At 45.6% G+C, this 15650-nt stretch overlaps 26 pseudogenes; all 26 read right to left on the bottom strand.

Annotated features, from left to right (window-relative positions):
* Nucleotides 1-776: 776 nt before the first annotated feature.
* On the bottom strand, nucleotides 777-895 carry LOC148251992 (5S ribosomal RNA; annotated as a pseudogene).
* Nucleotides 896-1456: 561 nt separating this feature from the next.
* Nucleotides 1457-1575, bottom strand: LOC148251991 (5S ribosomal RNA; annotated as a pseudogene).
* A 404-nt stretch (nucleotides 1576-1979) lies between these two features.
* LOC148251990 (5S ribosomal RNA) lies at nucleotides 1980-2098 on the bottom strand (annotated as a pseudogene).
* A 207-nt stretch (nucleotides 2099-2305) lies between these two features.
* Nucleotides 2306-2424, bottom strand: LOC148251989 (5S ribosomal RNA; annotated as a pseudogene).
* Nucleotides 2425-2632: 208 nt separating this feature from the next.
* LOC148251988 (5S ribosomal RNA) lies at nucleotides 2633-2751 on the bottom strand (annotated as a pseudogene).
* A 205-nt stretch (nucleotides 2752-2956) lies between these two features.
* Nucleotides 2957-3075, bottom strand: LOC148251987 (5S ribosomal RNA; annotated as a pseudogene).
* Nucleotides 3076-3281: 206 nt separating this feature from the next.
* On the bottom strand, nucleotides 3282-3400 carry LOC148251986 (5S ribosomal RNA; annotated as a pseudogene).
* Nucleotides 3401-3960: 560 nt separating this feature from the next.
* LOC148251985 (5S ribosomal RNA) lies at nucleotides 3961-4079 on the bottom strand (annotated as a pseudogene).
* A 207-nt stretch (nucleotides 4080-4286) lies between these two features.
* On the bottom strand, nucleotides 4287-4405 carry LOC148251984 (5S ribosomal RNA; annotated as a pseudogene).
* A 1567-nt stretch (nucleotides 4406-5972) lies between these two features.
* Nucleotides 5973-6091, bottom strand: LOC148251983 (5S ribosomal RNA; annotated as a pseudogene).
* Nucleotides 6092-6293: 202 nt separating this feature from the next.
* Nucleotides 6294-6412, bottom strand: LOC148251982 (5S ribosomal RNA; annotated as a pseudogene).
* Nucleotides 6413-6619: 207 nt separating this feature from the next.
* On the bottom strand, nucleotides 6620-6738 carry LOC148251981 (5S ribosomal RNA; annotated as a pseudogene).
* Nucleotides 6739-6944: 206 nt separating this feature from the next.
* LOC148251980 (5S ribosomal RNA) lies at nucleotides 6945-7066 on the bottom strand (annotated as a pseudogene).
* A 559-nt stretch (nucleotides 7067-7625) lies between these two features.
* LOC148251979 (5S ribosomal RNA) lies at nucleotides 7626-7744 on the bottom strand (annotated as a pseudogene).
* A 168-nt stretch (nucleotides 7745-7912) lies between these two features.
* LOC148251978 (5S ribosomal RNA) lies at nucleotides 7913-8031 on the bottom strand (annotated as a pseudogene).
* Nucleotides 8032-8237: 206 nt separating this feature from the next.
* On the bottom strand, nucleotides 8238-8356 carry LOC148251977 (5S ribosomal RNA; annotated as a pseudogene).
* A 233-nt stretch (nucleotides 8357-8589) lies between these two features.
* On the bottom strand, nucleotides 8590-8710 carry LOC148251976 (5S ribosomal RNA; annotated as a pseudogene).
* A 206-nt stretch (nucleotides 8711-8916) lies between these two features.
* On the bottom strand, nucleotides 8917-9035 carry LOC148251975 (5S ribosomal RNA; annotated as a pseudogene).
* Nucleotides 9036-9916: 881 nt separating this feature from the next.
* Nucleotides 9917-10035, bottom strand: LOC148251974 (5S ribosomal RNA; annotated as a pseudogene).
* Nucleotides 10036-10241: 206 nt separating this feature from the next.
* LOC148251973 (5S ribosomal RNA) lies at nucleotides 10242-10360 on the bottom strand (annotated as a pseudogene).
* A 530-nt stretch (nucleotides 10361-10890) lies between these two features.
* LOC148251972 (5S ribosomal RNA) lies at nucleotides 10891-11009 on the bottom strand (annotated as a pseudogene).
* A 1156-nt stretch (nucleotides 11010-12165) lies between these two features.
* On the bottom strand, nucleotides 12166-12284 carry LOC148251971 (5S ribosomal RNA; annotated as a pseudogene).
* A 531-nt stretch (nucleotides 12285-12815) lies between these two features.
* LOC148251970 (5S ribosomal RNA) lies at nucleotides 12816-12934 on the bottom strand (annotated as a pseudogene).
* Nucleotides 12935-13465: 531 nt separating this feature from the next.
* Nucleotides 13466-13584, bottom strand: LOC148251969 (5S ribosomal RNA; annotated as a pseudogene).
* A 532-nt stretch (nucleotides 13585-14116) lies between these two features.
* LOC148251968 (5S ribosomal RNA) lies at nucleotides 14117-14235 on the bottom strand (annotated as a pseudogene).
* Nucleotides 14236-15116: 881 nt separating this feature from the next.
* On the bottom strand, nucleotides 15117-15235 carry LOC148251967 (5S ribosomal RNA; annotated as a pseudogene).
* Between the last annotated feature and the right edge of the window lie 415 nt (nucleotides 15236-15650).

Here is a 15650-nt window from a genome sequence, read left to right as displayed (position 1 = left end):
TTTCCTTATGCGTGCACTCTGTATCTCTCCTTCTCGTTCTAATATCAAGTAAAATGCCCCGGCACCGTGACTCACCTTTGCGAATGAACCAGCAGTTCATAATTTCATTCGCGCGTAACGTCGAACGACCCATCTGAGTACTACTCTCGCCCAAGCACACTTAACTGCGGAGTGCTGATGGGATCCGGTGCTTTAGTGTTGGTATGATTGCACCTGTTTAATTTCGCGCTACAAATACATACACTCCTTCTCCTTTCTTCCCCCTCCTGCCATTCGTTTCCTTGTGCCTGCGCACTGCACCTCCTGTTCTAGTTTAAATATCAAGTAAAATGACACGGCACCGTGACTCACATTTGCGAATAAACCTGTGGACCATAATTTAAGTCGCGTGCAACGTCGAAAGAATCATTTTCAATAAAATAGGAGCAACACGAGGACTTCCCAAGAAAATGGGTGAAATATAAGGACTTCGCAGGAGGTCACCCATCCTAGTACTACTCTCGCCCAAGCACCCTTAACTTGCGGAGTTTTGATAGAATCCTTTGCATTAGTTCTGGTATGATCGCTCATGTTTCATTCTGCGCTGCAAATACATACACGTTTTCTCCTTCCATCCCCCCTCCCGTCATTTGTTTCCTTGCGCGTGAACTCTGCATCTCTCCTTCTCGTTCTAATATAAAGTAAAATGCCCCGGCACCGTGACTCACCTTTGCGAATGAACCAGCGGTTCATAATTCCATTCGCGCGTAACGTCGAACGACCCATCCGAAAAAAAATGGGTGCAACACGAGGACTTCCCAGGAGGTCACCCATCCGAGTACTACTCTCGCCCATGCACACTTTACTGCGTAGTTCTGATGGAATCCGGTGCATTAGTGCTGGTATGATCGCACCTGATTAATTTCACGCTGCAAGTACATTCACTCATTCTCCTTTCTTCCCCCTCCTGTCATTTGTTTCCGTATGCGTGCGCACTGCACCTCCCGTTCTCGTTCAAATATCAAGTAAAATACCACGGTGCCGTGACTCACATTTGTAAATAAACACGCGTTCCATAATTTAAGTCGCGTGTAACGTTGAAAGAATCATCTGCAAAAAAATTGGTGCAACACGAGGACTTCCCAAGAAAATGGGTGAAATATAAGGACTTCACAGGAGGTCACCCATCCTAGTACTACTCTCGCCTAAGCACCCTTAACTTGCGGAGTTTTGATAGAATCCGTTGCATTAGTTCTGGTATGATCGCTCATGTTTCATTCTGCACTGTAAATACATACACTCTTTCTCCTTCCATCCCCCCTCCCGTCATTTGTTTCCTTGCGCGTGCACTCTGCATCTCTCCTTCTCGTTCTAATATAAAGTAAAATGCCCCGGCCCCGTGACTCACCTTTGCGAATGACTCAGCGGTTCATAATTCCATTCGAGCGTAACGTTGAACGACCCATCCGAAAAAAAATCGGTGCAACACGAGGACATCCCAGGAGGTCACCCATCCGAGTGCTACTCTCGCCCAAGTACACTTCACTGCAGAGTTCTGATGGGATCCGGTGCATTAGTGTTGGTATGATCGCACCTGTGTCATTTTGCGCAGCAAATACATACACTCATTTTCCTTTCTTCCCCCTCCCGTCATTTGTTTCCTAGTGCGTTCACACATCACCTCTCCTTCTCGTTCTAATATTAATTAAAATGCCCATGCGTCTTGACTCACATTTGCGTATAAACCAGCAGACCATAGTTCCAGTCGCGCGTAACATCGAACGACCCATCTAAAAAAAACAAATTGCTGCAAATACATACACGCTTTCTCCCTCCATCCCCCCTCCCGTCATTTGTTTCCTTGTGCGTGCACTCTGCATCACTCCTTCTCGTTCTAATATCAAGTAAAATGCCATGGCACCGTGACTCACCTTTGCGAATGAACCAGCGGTTCATAATTCCATTCGCGCGTAACGTCGAACGACCCATCCGAAAAAAAATGGGTGCAACACGAGGACTTCCAAGGAGGTCACCCATCCAAGTACTACTCTCGCCCAAGCACACTTAACTGCAGAGTTCTGATGGGATCCGGTGAATTAGTGCTGGTATGATCGCACCTGTTTCATTTCGCGCTGCAAATACATACACTTCTTCTCCTTTCTTCCCCCTCCCGTCAATTGTTTTCTGGTGCGTTCACACTTCACCTCTCCTTCTCATTCTAATATATTTTAAAATGCCCCTGCGTCTTGACTCACATTTGCGTATAAACCAGCGGACCATAGTTCCACTCGCGCATAACATCGAACGACCCATCTGAAAAAAAAAATGGGTGCAACACGAGAACTTCCCAAGAGGTAACCCATCCTTGTACTACTTTCGCCAAAGCACACATAACTACGAAGTTCTGATGGGATCTGGTGCATTTGTGCTGGTATGATCGCACCTGTTTTTTTTCGTGCTGAAAATACATACACTCTTTCTCCTTCCCTCCCCCCTCCCATCATTTGTTTCCTTGTGCGTTCACACTGCACCTCTCTTTCTCGCTCTAATATCGATTAAAATGCCCCTACTTCTTGACTCATATTTGCATATAAACCAGCGGACCATAGTTCCAGTCGGGCGTAACGTCGAACGACCCATCTGAAAAAAAAAATGGGTGCAACACGAGAACTTCCCAGTAGGTAACCCATCCTTGTACTACTTTCGCCGAAGCACACTTAACTGTAGAGTTCTGATGGGATCCAGTGCATTAGTGCTGGTATGATCGCACCGGTTTAATTTCGCGCTGCAAATAAAAACACTCCTTCTCCTTTCTTCCCCCTCCCGTTATTTGTTTCCTTGTGCGTGCACTCTACATCTCTCCTTCTCGTTCTAATATCAAGTAAAATGCCACGACACCGTGACTCACCTTTGCGAATGAACCAGCGGTTCATAATTCCATTCGCGCGTAACGTCGAACGACCCATCCGAAAAAAAATGGGTGCAAAACGAGGACTTCCCAGGAGGTCACCCGTCCGAGTACCACTCTCGCCTAAGCACACTTAACTGCGGAGTTCTGATGGGATTCGGTGCATTAGTCCTGGTATAATCGCACCTGTTTTATTTAGTGCTGCAAATACATACACTCCTTCTACTTTCATCCCCCGCCCATCATTTGTTTCCTGGTGCATTCACACTTTACCTCCCGTTCTCGTTCTAATATCAATTAAAATGCCCCTGCGTCTTGACTAATATTTGCATATAAACCAGTGGACAAAAGTTCCAGTCGTGCGTAAAGTCGAATGACCCATCTGAAAAAAAAATGCGTGCAACACGAGTAATTCCCAGGAAGTAACCCATCCTTGTACTACTTTCACCAAAGCACACTTAACTGCGGAGTTCTAATGGGATCCGGTGCATTTGTGCTGGTATGATCACACCAGTTTAATTTCGCACTGCAAATACATAAACTCCTTCTCCTTTCTTCCCCCTCCCGTCATTTGTTCCCTTGTGCGTGCGCACTGCACCTCCCGTTCTCGTTCAAATATCAAGTAAAATACCACGGTGCCGTGACTTAATTTGCGAATAAACTTGCGTATCATAATTCAAGTCGAGCGCAACGTCGAAAGAATCAACTACAAAAAAATGGGTGCAACACGAGGACTTCCTAAAAAAATGGGTGAAATATAAAGACTTCGCAAGAGGTCACCCATCCTACTCCTACTCTCGCCGAAGCACCCTTAACTTGCGGAGTTCTAATAGAATCCGTTGCACTAATGCTTGTATGATCGCTCATGTTTCATTCTGCACTGTAAATACATACTCTCTTTCTCCTTCCATCCCCCCTCCTAGCATTTATTTCCTTGTGCGAGCACTCTACATTTCTCCTTCTCGTTCTAATATCAATTAAAATGCCCCGGCACCGTGACTCACCTTTGCGAATGAACCAGCGGTTCATAATTCGATTCACGCATAACGTCGAACGACCCATCCGAAAAAGAATGGGTGCAACACGAGGACTTCCTAGGAGGTCACCCATCCGAGTACTACTCTCGTCCAAGCACACTTGACTGTGGAGTTCTGATGGGATCCGGTGCATTAGTGCTGGTATGATCGCACCTGTTTCATTTCGAGCTGCAAGTGCGTACACTCCTTCTCTTTTCTTCCCCCTCCCGTCATTTGTTTCCTGGTGCGTTCACACTTCACCTCTCCTTCTCGTTCTAATATCAATTATAAAGCCCCTGCATCTTGACGCACATTTGCGTATAAACCAGCGGACCATAGTTCCAGTCGCGCGTAACGTCGAACAACCCATCTGAAAAAAAAAATGGGTGCAACACGAGAACTTCCTAGGAGGTAACCCATCCTTGTACTACTTTCGCCAAAGCACACTTAACTGTGGAGTTCTGATGGGATCCAGTGCACTAGTTCTGGTATGATCGCACCTGTTTAATTTCGCGCTGTAAATACATTCACTCCTTCTCATTTCTTCCCCCTCCCGTCATTTGTTTCCTTGTGCGTGCGCACTGCACCTCCCGTTCTCGTTCAAATATCAAGTAAAATGCCACAGCGCCGTGACTCACATTTGTAAATAAACCTGCGGACCATAATTCAAGTCGCGCGTAAGGTCGAAAGAATCATCTGCAAAAAAATGGGTGCAACACGAGCACTTCCCAAGAAAATGGGTGAAATATAAGGACTTCGTAGGAGGTTACCCATCCTAGTACTACTCTTGCCCAATCACCCTTAACTTGCGGAGTTCTGATAGAATCCGTTGTATTAGTGCTGGCATGATCACTCGTGTTTCATTCTGCGCTGCAAATACATACACTATTTCTCCTTCGATCCCCATCCCGTCATTTGTTTCCTTGTGCGTGCACTCTGCATCTCTCCTTCTCGTTCTAATATCAAGTAAAATGCCCCGGCACCGTGACTCACCTTTGCGAATGAACCAGGGGTTCATACTTCCATTCGCATGTAATGTCGAATGACCAATCCGAAAAAAAATGAGTGCAACAGGAGGACTTCCCAAGAGGTCACCCATCGGAGTACTACTCTCGCCTAAGCAAACTTAGTTGCGGAGTTCTGATGGGATCTGATGCATTAGTGTTGGTATGATCGCACCTATTTAATTTTGCGTTGCAAATACATACACTCCTTCTCCTTTCTTCCCCCTCCCGTCATTTGTTTCCTTGAGTGTGCGCACTGCATCTTCCTTTCACGTTCAAATATAAAGTAAACTGCCACGGCGTCGTGACTCTCATTTGTGAATAAACCTGCGGACCATAATTCATGTCGCGCGAAACGTCGAAAGAATCATCTGCAAAAAAATGGGTGCAACACGAAGACTTCCCAAAGAAAATGGGTGAAATATAAAGAGTTCGTAGGAGGTCACCCATCCTAGTACTGCTTTCGCCAAAGCATCCTTAACTTGCGGAGTTCTGATAGAATCCGTTGCATTAGTGCTGGTATGATTGCTCATGTTTCATTCTGCGCTGCAAATACATACACTCTTTCTCCTTCCATCCCCCCTCCCGTCATTTGTTTCCTTGTGCGTGCACTCTGCATCTCTCCTTCTCGTTCCAATATCAAGTAAAATGCCCCGGCACCGTGACTCACATTTGCGTATAAACCATTGGACCATAGTTCCAGTCGCGCGTAACGTCGAACGACCAATCTAAAAAATAAAATGGGTGCAACACGAGAACTTCCCAGGAGGTAACCCATCCTTGAACTACTTTCGCCAAAGCAAACTTAACTGCGGAGTTTTGATGGGATCCGGTGCATTTGTGCTGGTATGATGGCGATTGTTTCATTTTAAGCTGAAAATACATACACTCATTCTCCTTCCACCCCCCTCCCATCATTTGTTTCCTTGTGCGTTCACACTTCACCTCTCCTTCTCGTTCTAATATTAATTAAAATGCCCATGTGTCTAGACTCACATTTGCGTATAAACCAGCGAACCATAGTTCCAGTCGCGCGTAACGTCAAACGACCCAACTAAAAAAAAATGGGTGCAACACGAGAACTTCCCAGGAGATAACCCATCCTTGTACTACTTTCACCAAAGCACACTTAACTACGGAGTTCTGATGGGATCCGGTGCATTTGTGCTGGTATGATCGCACCTGTTTCATTTCGTTCTGAAAATACATACACTCCTCCTCCTTCCCTCCCCCTCCCATCATTTATTTCCTTGTGTGTTCACACTGCACCACTCCTCGTTCTAATATCGATTAAAATGCCCCAGCTTCTTGACTCACATTTGCGTATAAACCAGCGGACCATAGTTCCAGTCGCGTGTAACGTCGAACGACTCGTTTGAAAAAAAATTGGTGCGACACGAGGACATCCCAGGAGGTCACCCATCTGAGTACTACTCTCGCCCAAGCACACTTAACTACAGAGTTCTCATGGGATCAGGTGCATTAATGCTAATATGATCGCACCTACATAATTTTGCGTTGCAAATACATACACTCCTTCTCCTTTCTCCCCCCTCGCGTCATTTGTTTTCTGGTGCGTTCACTATTCACCTCTCCTTCTCGTTCTAATATCAATTAAAATGCCCCTGCATCTTGACTCACATTTGCGTATAAACCAGTGGACCATAGTTCTAGTCGCGCGTAACATCGAACGACCCATCTGAAAAAAAATATGGATGCAACACGAGAACTTCCCAAGAGGTAACCCATCCTTGTACTACTTTCGCCAAAGCACACTTAACTGTGGAGTTCTGATGGGATCCGGTGCATTTGTGCTGGTATGATCGCACTTGTTTCATTTCGTGCTGAAAATACAAACACTCCTTCTCCTTCCCTCACCCCTCCCATCATTTGTTTCCTTGTCCGTTCACACCGCACCTCTACTTCTCGTTCTAATATCGATTAAAATGCCCCTGCTTCTTGACTCACATTTGTGTATAAACCAGCGGACTAAAGTTGCAGTTGCGCGTAACGTCGAACGACCTGTCTTAAAAAAAATTGGTGCGACATAAGGACTTCCCAGGAGGTCACCCATCCGAGTACTATTATCGCCCAAGCACACTACTTAACTGCAGAGTTCTGATGGGATCCGATACATTAGTACTGGTATGATCGCACCAGATTAATTTCGCGCTGCAAATACATACACTCCTTCTCCTTTCTTCCCCCTCCCGTCATTTGTTTCCTTGTGCGTGCGCACTGCACCTCCCATTCTCGTTCAAATATCAAGTAAAATGCCACGGCGCCGTAACTCAATTTGCGAATAAACCTGCGTACCATAATTCAAGTTGCGCGCAACGTCGAAAGAATTATCTGCAAAAAAATGGGTGCAACACGAGGACTTCCCAAGAAAATGGGTGAAATATAAGGACTTCGCAGGAGATCACCCATCCTAGTACTACTCTCGCCCAAGCACCCGTAACTTGCGGAGTTCTGATAGAGTACGTTGCTTTAGTGCTGGTATGATTGCTCATGTTTCATTCTGCGTTGCAAATACATATACTCTTTCTCCTTCCATTCCCCCTCCCGTCATTTGTTTCCTTGTGCGTCCACTCTGCATCTCTCCTTCTTGTTTTAATATCAAATAATATTCCCCGGCACCATGACTAACCTTTGCGAATGAACCAGCGGTTTATAATTCCATTCGCGCGTAAGGTCGAACGACCAATTCGAAAAAAATAGGTGCCACACAAGGACATCCCAGGAGGTCACCCATCCGAGTACTACTCTCGCCCAAGCACACTTAACTGCGGAGTTCTGATGGGATCCGGTACATTAGTGCTGGTATTATCGCACCTGTTTCATTTCGCAATGCAAATACATACACTCCTTCTCCTTTCTTCCCCCTCCCATCATTTGTTTCCTGGTGCGTTCACACTTCACCTCTCCTTGACTCACATTTGCGTATAAACCTCGGACCATAGTTCTAGTCGCGCATAACATCGAATGACCCATCTGAAAAAAAAAAGGTGCAACAGGAGAACTTCCCAGGAGGTAACCCATCTTTGTTCTACTTTCGCCAAAGAACACTTAACTGCAGAGTTCTGATGGGATCAGGTGCATTTGTGCTGGTATGATTGCACCTATTTCATTTTGTGCTGAAAATGCATACACTCCTTCTCCTTCCTTCCCCCCTCCCGTCTTTTGTTTCCTTGTGCGTTCACACTGCACCTCTCCTTCTTGTTCTAATATCGATTAAAATGCCCCTGCCTCTTGACTCATATTTGCGTATAAACCAGCTGACCATAGTTCCAGCCGCGCGTAACGTCGAACAACCCATCTGAAAAAAAGTTGGTGCGACACAAGGACTTCCCAGGAGGTCACCCATCCGAGTACTACTCTCACTCAAGCACACTAAACTACGGAGTTCTGATGGGATCCGGTGCATTAGGGCTGGTATGATCACACCTGTTTAATTTCGCGCTGCAAATACATACACTCTTTCTCCTTTCTTTCCCCTCCCGTCATTTGTTTCCTTGTGTTTGCGCACTGCACCTCCCGTTCTCGGTCTAATATAAAGTAAAATCCCACGGCGCCGTGACTCACATTTGCGAATAAACCTGCGGACCATAATTCAAGTCGCGCTTAACGTCGAAAGAATCATCTGCAAAAAAAAGGGTCCAACATGAGGACTTCCCAATAAAATGGGTGAAATATATGGACTTCGCAGGAGGTCACCCATCCTAGTACTACTCTCGCCCAAGCACCCTTAACTGCGGAGTTCTGATAGAATCCGTTGCATTAATGCTGGTATGATCGCTCATGTTTTATTCTGCGCTGCAAATACATACATCCTTTCTCTTTCCATCCCTTCTCCCATCATTTGTTTCCTTGTGCGTGCACCTTGCATCTCTCCTTCTCGTTCTAATATAAAGTAAAATGTCCCCGCACCGTGACTCACCTTTACGAATGAACCAGCGGTTCATAATTCCTTTCGCACGTAACGTCGAACGACCCATCTGAAAAAAAATGGGTGCAACACGAGGACTTCCCAGGAGGTCACCCATTCGAGTACTACTCTCGTCGAAGCACACTTAACCGCGGAGTTCTGAAGGGATCCGGTGCATTAGTGCTAGTATGATCGCACCTGTTTCATTTCGCGCTGCAAATACATACACTCCTTCTCCTATCTTCCCCCTCCCGTCATTTGTTTCCTTGTGCGTGGGCACTGCACCTTCCGTTCTCGTTCTAATATCAAGTAAAATGCCACGGCGCCGTGACTCACATTTGCGAATAAACCTGCGGACCATAATTCAAGTCGCGTGTAACGTCGAAAGAATCATCTGTAAAAAAATGTGTGCAACACGAGAACTTCCCAAGAAAATGGGTGAAATATAAGGACTTCGCAGGAGGTCACCCATCCCAGTACTACTCTCGCCAAAGCACCCATAAGTTGCGGAGTTATGATAGAATCCATTGTATTTGTGCTGGTATGATCGCTCATGTTTCATTCTGCGCTGTAGAAATATACACTCTTTCTCCTTTCATCCCCCCACCCATCATTTATTTCTTCGTGCCTGCACTCTGCATCTCTGCTTCTCGTTCTAATATCAAGTAAAATGCCCCAGCACCATGACTCACCTTTGCGAATGAACCAGCGGTTCAAAATTCCATTAGCGCGTAGCGTCGAACGACCCATCCAAAAAAAATGGGTGCGAGGACTTCACAAGAGGTCACACATCCGAGTAATACTCTCGCCCAAGCACACTTAACTGCGGAGTTCTGATGGGATCCGGTGCATTAGTGCTGGTATTTTTGCACCTGTTTCATTTCGCGCTGCAAATACATACACTCCTTATCCTTTCTTCCCCGCCCCATTATTTGTTTCCTGGTGCGTTCACACTTCACCTCTTCTTCTCGTTCTATTATCAATTAAAATGCCCCTGTGTCTTGACTCACATTTGCGTATAAACCAGCGGACCATAGTTCCAATCGAGCGTAATGTCGAACGGCCCATCTGAAAAAAAAAATGGGTGCAACACAAGAACTTCCCAGGAGGTAACCCATCCTTGTACTACTTTCGCCAAAACACACTTAACTGCGGAGTTCTGATAAGATCCGGTGCATTTGTGCTGGTATGATCGTACCTGTTTCATTTCGTGCTGAAAATACATACACTCTTTCTCCTTCCCTCCTTCCTCCGATCATTTGTTTCCTTATGCGTTCACACTGCACCTCTCCTTCTCGTTCTAATATCGATTAAAATGCCCCTGCTTCTTGACTCACATTTGCGTATAAATCAGCGGACCATAGTTAGAGTCGCGCGTAACGTCGAACGACCCGTCTGAAAAAAAATTTGTACGACACGAGGACTTTCCAAAAGGTCACCCATATGAGTACTACTCTCGCCCAAGCACAATTAACTACGGAGTTCTGATGGGATCCGGTGCATTAGTTCTAGTATGATCGCACCAGTTTAATTTAGCGCTGCAAATACATACATTCCTTCTCATTTTTTACCCTTCCTGTCATTTGTTTCCTTGTGCGTGCACACTGCACCTCTCGTTCTCGTTCTAATATCAAGTAAAATGCCACGGCGCCGTGACTAACATTTACGAATAAACCTGCGGACCATAATTCAAGTCGCGCGTAACGTCGAAAGAATCATCTGCAAAAAATGCGTCAAATATAAGGACTTCGCAGGAGGTCACCCATCCTAGTACTACTCTCGCCAAAGCACCCTTAACTTGCGGAGTTCTGATAGAATCTGTTGCATAAGTGCTGGTATGATCGCTCATGTTTCATTATGCGCTGCAAACACATACACTATTTCTCCTTCCATCCCTCCTCCCGTCATTTGTTTCCTTGTGCGTGCACTCTGCATCTCTCCTTCTCGTTCTAATATCAAGTAAAATGCCCCGGCACCGTGACTCATCTTTGCGAATGAACCAGCGGTTCATAATTCCATTCGCGCATAACGTCGAACGACCCATCCGAAAAAAAATGTGTGCAAGACGAGGACTTCCCAGGAGGTCACGCATCTGAGTACTACTCTCTCCCAAGCACACTTAACTGCGGAGTTCTGATGGGATCCGGTGCATTAGTGCTGGTATGATCCCACTTGATTAATTTCGTGCTACAAATACATTCACTCCTTCTCCTTTCTTCCCCCTCCAGTTCTTGTTCAAATATTAAGTAAAATGCCACGGTGCCGTGACTCACATTTGCAAATAAACCTGCAGACCATAATACAAGTCGCGCGTAACGTTGAAAGAATCATCTGCAAAAAAATAGGTGCAACACGAGGACTTCCCAAGAAAATGGGTGAAATATAAAGACTTCGCAGGAGGTCACCCATCCTAGTACAACTCTCGCCCATGCACCCTTAATTTACGAAGTTCTGATAGAATCTGTTGCATTAGTGCTGGTATGATCGCTCATGTTTCATTCTGCACTGCAAATACATACACTCTTTCTCCTTCCATCCCCCCTCCCGTCATTTGTTTCCTTATGCTTGCACTCTGCATCTTTCCTTCTCGTTCTAATATCATGTAAAATGCTCCGGCACCGTGACTTACCTTTGCGAATGAACCAGCAGTTCATAATTTCATTCGCGCGTAACGTCGAATGACCCATCCGAGTACTACTTTCGCCCAAGAACACTTAACTGCGGAGTTCTGATGGGATCCGGTGCTTTAGTGTTGGTATGAATGCACCTGTTTAATTTCGCACTGCAAATACATACACTCCTTCTCCTTTCTTCCCCCTCCTGTCATTTGTTTCCTTGTGTGTGCACACTGCACCTCCCGTTCTCGTTCAAATATCAAGTAAAATGCCACGGCACCGTGACTCACATTTGCGAATAAACCTGTGGATCATAATTTAAGTCGCGTGCAACGTCGAAAGAATCATCTTCAAAAAAATAGGAGCAACACGAGGACTTCCGAAGAAAATGGGTGAAATATAAGGACTTCGAAGGAGGTCACCCATCCTAGTACTACTCTCGCCCAAGCACCCTTAACTTGCGGAGTTTTGATAGAATCCTTTGCATTAGTTCTGGTATGATCGCTCATGTTTCATTCTGCGCTGCAAATACATACACGTTTTCTCCTTCCATCCCCCCTCCCGTCATTTGTTTCCTTGCGCGTGAACTCTGCATCTCTCCTTCTCGTTCTAATATAAAGTAAAATGTTCCGGCACCGTGACTCACCTTTGCAAATGAACCAGCGGTTCATAATTCCATTCGCGCGTAACATCGAACGACCCATCCGAAAAAAAATGGGTGCAACACGAGGACTTCCCAGGAGGTCACCCATCCGAGTACTACTCCCACCCATGCACACTTTACTGCGTAGTTCTGATGGAATCCGGTGCATTAGTTCTGGTATGATTGCACTTGTTTCATTTCGCGCTGCTAATACATACACTCCTTCTCCATTCTTCTCCCTCCCGTCATTTGTTTCCTGGTGCGTTCACACTTCACCTCTCCTTCTCGTTCTAATATCAATTAAAATGCTCCTGTTTCTTGACTCACATTTGCGTATAAACCAGCGGACCATAGTTCCAGTCGCGCGTAACGTCGAACAACCCATTTGAAAAAAAAAAGGGTGCAACACGAGAACTTCCCAGGAGGTAACCCATCCATGTACTACTTTTTCCAAAGCACACTTAACAGCGGAGTTCTGATAAGATCCGATGCATTTGTGCTGGTATTATCGTACCTGTTTCATTTCGTGCTGAAAATACATACACTCCTTCTCCTTCCCTCCCCCCTCTGATTATTTGTTTCCTTGTGCGTTCACACTGCACCTCTCCTTCTCGTTCTAATATCAATTAAAGTGCCCCTGCTTCTTGACTCACATTTGCGTATAAACCAGCGGACCATAGTTCCAGTCGCGCGTAACGTCGAACGACCCGTCTGAAAAAAAATTTGTACGACACGAGGACTTCCCAAGAGGTCACCCATCTGAGTACTAGTCTCGCCCAAGCACAATTAACTACGGAGTTCTGATGGGATCCGGTGCATTAGTGCTAATATGATCGCACTTGTTTAATTTAGCGCTGCAAATACATACATTCCTTCTCCTTTCTTCCCCTTCCCGTCATTTGTTTCCTTGTGCGTGCGCATTGCACCTCTCGTTCTCCTTCTAATATCAAGTAAAATGTCACGGCGCCGTGACTAACATTTGCGAATAAACCTGCGGACTATAATTCAAGTCGTGCGTAACGTCGAAAGAATCATCTGCAAAAAAATGGGTGAAATATAAGGACTTCGCAGGAGGTCACCCATCCTAGTACTACTCTCGTCAAAGCACCCTTAACTTGCGGAGTTATGATAGAATCCGTTACATTAGTGCTGGTATGATTGCTCATGTTTCATTCTGTGCTCCAAATACATACACTCTTTCTCCTTCTATCCCCCCTCCCGTCATTTATTTCCTTGTGCGTGCACTCTGCATCTCTCCTTCTCGTTCAAATATCAAGTAAAATCTCCCAGCACCATGACTCACCTTTGCGAATGAACCAGCGGTTCATAATTCCATTCGCGCGTAACGTTGAACGACCCATCCGAAAAAAAATAGGTGCAACACGAGGACTTCCCAGGAGGACACCCATCCGAGTACTACTCTCGCCCAAGTACACTTGACTGCGGAGTTCTGATGGGATTCGGTGCATTAGTGCTGGTATGATTGCATATGTTTCATTTCGCGCTTCAAATACATACACTCATTCTCCTTTCTTTCCCCTCCCGTCATTTGTTTCCTGGTGCGTTCACACTTCACCTCTCCTTCTTGTTCTAATATCAATTAAAATGCCACTGCGTCTTGAATCACATTTGCGTATAAACCAGCGAACCATAGTTCAAGTCGCGCGTAACGTCGAACGACCCATCTGAAAAAAAAAATGGGTGCAACACGAGAATTTACCAGGAGGTATCCCCTCCTTGTGCTACTTTCGCCAAAGGACACTTAACTGCGAAGTTCTGATTGGATCTGGTGTATTTGTGTTGGTATGATTGCACCTGTTTTATTTCGAGCTTAAAATACATACACTCCTTCTCCTTCCCTCCCCCTTCCCATCATTTGTTTTCTTGTGCATTCACACTGCACCTCTTCTTCTCGTTCTAATATCGATTAAAATGCCCCTGTTTCTTGACTCATATTTCCGTATAAACCAGCGGACCATAGTTCCAGTCGCACCTAACGTCGAACGACCCGTCTGAAAAAAAATTGGTGCTACACGAGGACTTCCCAAGAGGTCACACATCCGAGTACTACTCTCGCCCAAGCACACTTAACTGCGGAGTTCTGATGGGATCCTGTGCATTAGTGCTGGTATGATCGCACCTGTTTAATTTCGAGCTGCAAATACATACACTCCTTCTTTCTTCCCCATCCCGTCATTTATTTCCTTGTGCGTGCGCACTGCACCTCCCGTTCTCATTCAAATATCAAGTAAAATGCCACGGCGCCGTGACTCACATTTGCGAATAAACCTGCGGACCATAATTCAAGTCGCGCGGAACTTCAAAAGAATCATCGATAAAAAAATGGGTGCAACACGAGGACTTCCCAAGAAAATGGGTGAAATATAAGGACTTCGTAGGAGGTCACCAATCCTAGTACAACTCTCGCCCAAGCACCCTTAACTTGTAGAGTTCTGATAGAATCCGTTGCATTAGTGCTGGTATGATCGCTCATGTTTCATTCTGCGCTGCAAATACATACACTCTTTCTCCTTCCATCCCCCTCCCGTCATTTGTTTCCTTGTGCGTGCACTCTGCATCTCTCCTTCTCGTTCTAATATCAAGTAAAATGCCTCGGCACCGTGACTCACCTTTGCGAATATACCAGCGGTTCATAATTCCATTCGCGCGTAACGTCGAACGACCCATCGGAAAAAAAATGGGTGCAACACGAGGACTTCCCAAGAGGTCACCCATCCGAGTACTACTCTCGCCCAACCATACTTAACTGCGGAGTTCTGATTTGATTGGGTACATTAGTGCTCATATGATCACACCTGTTTCATTTCGCGCTGCAAATACATACAATCCTTATTTTTTCTTCCCCCTCCCGTCATTTGTTTCCCGGTACGTTCACATTTCACCTCTCTTTCTCATTCAAATATCAATTAAAATGCCCCTGCGTCTTGACTCACATTTGCGTATAAACCAGCGGACCATAGTTCCAGTCCCGCGTAAAGTCGAATGGCCCATCTGAAAAAAAAAGGGTGCAACACGAGAACTTCCCAGAAGGTAACCCATCCTTGTACGACTTTCGCCAAAGCACACTTAACTGCGGAGTTCTGATGAGATCTGGTGCATTTGTGCTGGTATGATCGCACATGTTTCATTTCGTGCTGAAAATACATACACTCCTTCTCCTTCCCTCCCCCCACCCATCATTTGTTTCCTTGTGCGTTCACACTGCACCTCTCATTCTCGTTCTAATATCGATTAAAATGCCCCTGCTTCTTGACTCACATTTGCGTATAAACCAGCGGACTCTAGTTCCAGTCGCGCGTAACGTCGAACGACTCGTCTGAAAAAAAATTGGTGCGACACGAGGACTTCCCAGGTGGTCACCCATCCGAGTACTACTCTCACCCAAGCACAGTTAACTGCGGAGTTCTGATGGGATCGTTGGTATGATCGTAACTGTTTAATTTCGTGCTGCAATTACATAAACTCCTTCTCCTTTCTTCCCCTCCCGTCATCTATTTCCTTGTGCGTGCACACTACACCTCTCGTTCTCGTTCTAA

Source organism: Carica papaya, chromosome 8 (assembly GCF_054855325.1).
Source record: "Carica papaya isolate Zhongbai chromosome 8, ASM5485532v1, whole genome shotgun sequence".
Lineage (NCBI taxonomy): Eukaryota > Viridiplantae > Streptophyta > Magnoliopsida > Brassicales > Caricaceae > Carica > Carica papaya.
Note: the sequence above shows the minus strand (reverse complement) of the source record. Positions and strands in the feature narration are given on the sequence as shown.